The sequence below is a fragment of the Cupressus sempervirens genome, chromosome 6 (assembly GCF_028749045.1).
Source record: "Cupressus sempervirens isolate cs-2001-9-10 chromosome 6, ASM2874904v1, whole genome shotgun sequence".
Lineage (NCBI taxonomy): Eukaryota > Viridiplantae > Streptophyta > Pinopsida > Cupressales > Cupressaceae > Cupressus > Cupressus sempervirens.
The window spans coordinates 229310652-229315182 of NC_143123.1; the positions used below are offsets into that span (position 1 = coordinate 229310652).

At 29.7% G+C, this 4531-nt stretch overlaps 1 pseudogene; it reads left to right on the forward strand.

The window, feature by feature from the left end:
• The first annotated feature begins 3018 nt into the window (after positions 1-3018).
• On the forward strand, positions 3019-4163 carry LOC149552096 (dehydrogenase/reductase SDR family member FEY-like; annotated as a pseudogene).
• The last annotated feature ends 368 nt before the right edge of the window (positions 4164-4531 follow it).

The window sequence follows — 4531 nt, forward strand, 5'->3', positions numbered from 1 at the left end:
AATTTCAACAATTGTTCCTAAAAATTCATTTTTCTCTAAAATAATAAAAGTAAAAGGAATAGTATGACTTGTAAAAAGATACATTAAGGCACCTACTTTCACACCTTTTTCTACTACAAGAGAACCTTTTGAAACCTTCCAATTTTTATCATTAAAATTAACTATGCAACCCTCATCACCTAGTTACCCTACTAAAATTAAATTCCTATTTAGGCTTGGAACATGTCTTACCTCTTACAGTAGCCAATGGTCCTCATTCTGGAATTCAATCTTTAACACTAGTACAAAAAAACAATATATTACTAAATAAACTACTAAAAATTGTAGATATATGACCAATTTTGATCACATTACCATTGGTAGTTTATTTTTGGTCATTAATAGGGCAACCAAATTTATGATTTAACTATTTTAATCATTAATTTGATCATTGATTTGGTTTTTATTGATACTAAATAGTAGTTTATTTGGTGATTTGTTTGGTATTTGATTGCTATTAAATAACATTTTATTTGGTAGTATATTTGATACTATATTTGGTAGGTTATTTGGCAGTTGATTTGAGAGTATATTTGGTAGTTTCTTTGGTAATATGCCTGGCAGTTGATTTGGTAGTATATTGATAGTTTATTTGGTAGTATATTTGGTAGTTTATTTAACCATATTAGGACATGATGGAATCGAACCACCATCCTTCTACTTACAAAGTAGGTGCTCTTCCATTGAGCTAGTACCCTTTAAAGAATACTTTAATTTTTAAATGCATAATATAAAGATCAAGAGAATATTTTCATTGTCAAATTCATTACATGTGGCTTGTTCCCCTTATTATAATAAATTTATTATTTGTCTTGTCTAATAAAATTATAGAATTATGTGACATATTCACAACTAGTTCTATGGTAGCCACTTCTGTTGAGCTAACATTTTTGGAAAGAGAACATGGCTTGAATGTGGTCATTCATTATTCTACTACTGCCACCTATTCTTGATGAATTGCCTTTATATTGATGGATCTAGAGATGGTGGATCATAACCATAAACTTCATATCCTTGACCATAATGTAATGTCTCATTTTTAGAGCTAGATTTGAATGATAATAGAGCCTAAATACAAAGTTAAACTTTTTTTAAAATTAAATATAATTATAACCATAATAATAATCATGTTAATCAAATAAATAATAATGCACTATGAAATATTATTATTCAAATTATTATAATAAAGAAGGAAAATATTGTTAATAATATTACATAATATAATTTATTATTACAAATATGATTAAGAAGTAACATATAATGTAATATTATGAATCATCTATTTTAAGATGATGAATATAATTAAAATAAAATATTAAATTATGATTGTAGTCTTAGCCCAAGTCAATATTTTAATATTACATATATAATAATAAATATAATAAATATAACATATCATTATAAATAAAATACTAGAAAACATCAAATATGATAAAGGTACATGTACTTAGTCAAATACATCCTTGAAATGAATTAGAATTGGACACGATTTCTTTGTCCCTGCCTTTGGCAACACCATCTCATGATGGATCACAAAGTGTGGTCTAAATTTTGATACTAAAAAAAAATGTCAACCAAATCCAAAAGCATGCTATTATCATAGAAAATATCAAATTTCAAAATTTCATATTGCACAACAAAAGATCATATGCATGGACAAAAGTATATAGAAAATTAAGAAAATTAGGATCTTTAAAAGAGTAGGGTAGTCATTGATAGGAAATTAGATGATCATCATCATATGGTTTAGAGTGGCCTTATAAGCACTAACACATGGCAGTTGTATAGAAAGAGGACAAAATGAATGGACAACTTGCATGATTTAAAAATAAGTAAAAAAATCCTACTATAGAGGAGGGTATGTATCAATTTTATGCCAAACTAATGAAAGTTATGTTGTACTTGTTGGTTTGAATGAATTATGGAAAAGGTCATGATGCCAAAAGGATAGGATATTAAGTCCACAAAAGATAGACACATGTATGTTAGCATGTTTCCATGCATTAGCCTATAACTTGTTCAATAGAAAGTCAAGAGAAAAAGGTAGCTTATTATAAATGCATGTATGCCATGGAAAACAAAAGATTCAAGCTCTCATGAAAGAAAAGGTAAAAGTGAACATTGCCACTATCATTATAAATATCACTATAAAGAAACATGTAATTTTTCTTGACAAAGAAGCTAGTCTCATGAAGGAGATAAATAGAAATAAAGGCTTCTATTACATTAGATCATGAACAACTCTAGCAATCCAATTATAAAGCATGATGACATGGGCCATCAACATATTTTTAAATATTTTAATGACTTGGAAATTAATTGATCAAAAATATGCAAGCACATGTTGTATTTGAGCTTTCAATAAGTGAAGTACATTAGGGATTAATGTCAAATGTACCTGTATAGCTTTCCCTTTCTATATAGATTTCATGGGAATCATACTCAATAAATCTTTCAAACAATCAAAAGCTATAAATAAGGTCTTCTAACAAATGAATTGTAAAGCTTAACTATAACTTTACAACTTGATTACTACTACTTCTAATGACTCACTAAATCTATCTCTAAATGCTACTTCCTAATTGATCATCTTGAATTGAACATAGCACCATAAGAGCAGTTCATGAAATCATCTATCCTACCACACATTGCATAAATGCTAATCAATCTAGTTGACACTTGCTGAAAAGAAACTCTAGTTCTATTTTACATTAAATCAAACAAGATTATGCCTGTATTAATGAAATGAACACACTTAATCTAAGAGCACACATTGCATTAAAGGTAAATATGATTCCATGAGTTAACTCAAAAAAGATCCTATGTAATCTCCACTTATTCAATCAACTTTAGCATCTATTACAAACACTGTTGGAAAAGGAATGAAACTAATTCTAGAACTTAACAATAATTTAATTTAACATCTATCAAAAATAGATAGAAAGGAGTAATATTTCTAATCTGAAATGAGGTAAGAGAGATTGACTTCACATGGAAATAAAGAGGTCGAGCTCATCTAGATGGATGGAATGCATTAGGGGGCTGCTAATTATCTTATATATGATATTATTTTTTAGAGAATTATGGAATGCCACCTTCAAAACCCTTTAGTGCTACCAACTATGAATTGTCCAAATTGCATTATAACTGGTGCTACAAGTAGAATAGGTCTAGAAATGGAGAAGCAACTGACAAAAATAGTGGCACTTGTTGTGATGACATGGAAGAGTACAAAGGTTCTACATGATTTGATATAGAAATAACAGATGGACTAGTGTGGTATGGAAGGTCCTCTTGACATAGAAGTGGAGTTGGATCTTTGTTCCCTTGACTATGTTGGGAAGTTTGCAATGGCATGGAATGCCCAACAAGGTTCTTTAAATGTTCTCATAAATAATGGAGGCATTTTCTTGATTGGAGCACCTCAGAAATTTTCCAAAGTTGGCTTTGAAGAACATATACAAGTGAATCATCTATCACTTGCACTACTTACACTTTTGTTTCTACCCTCTCTTAATCAAATGTTCTCATTCACAAGTAGTGAATGTCAACTCTAATAAACTCTTCTGTAGCTGATGAATGCTCATTTTTGCAAATGGCCATTGAAATGATTTTCATCACTTATGGTAGATGCATCAGTTAGGGTTTATGGACCATGAGGACTTGAATATTAAATCTGGAAATAGGAAATATGGCAGTACTATTGATTATTTGGGAAGAAAACTTGTAGAGATTATATTTTGTAGTGTGCTATGAAAAAATATACCTTTTGAAGTAGGTGTTAATATAATGGGTGTTTCTCTGGTTGGAGCTATGACAAATGTAGCACAAGAATTAATTTTTTTTAATATAAGTACACAATATAGATCCTACTTTGAAGGTTTGGGATTTCACTATGGAACTAATTGGTAGTCCTGCAGACATTGTTAAAAAGTTATGAATGTAAGCATTTTTTAAGTGGAAATGGGCATTCTAATATAATGGAAGTGGACTATTTCAAAGATGAATGGGGATTTTTTTATTCAATTCTATTTGGGTTTGTGATCATGAATGTGGGCTTGTGTTTCTCCTTTAACCTATCAAATTTTGAAGAATACAGACTAAAACACTACAAATTGGTGTAATGAGTATCTCTACTAAATGTAAGAGGAATATATAGATAGCTTTATAGACCAAAGGCTTTAATGTTACATATTGATAGCAGGACTGAAATTGTGTAAGCTGATTTGATATGTAATTAGTCTTATAGTTAATTAAGACCTTTTCTAGAGAACAAAAAATCTTTATGATAATTTAGTAACACTAGAATTTAGAGCCTAGATGTCAAATGAAACCGTAATAGCTTGTCAGAGGTAAAATAAGCCAACTCTAATAACCTATCTCTTTAATGGCTAGCCCAACCTCTACAACTAGCTTTTCTAATGACCCTACATCTCTCCTCACTTTTGCCTCATCTACAAACAATTCATCATCCACCATACTAGTGCTCTTG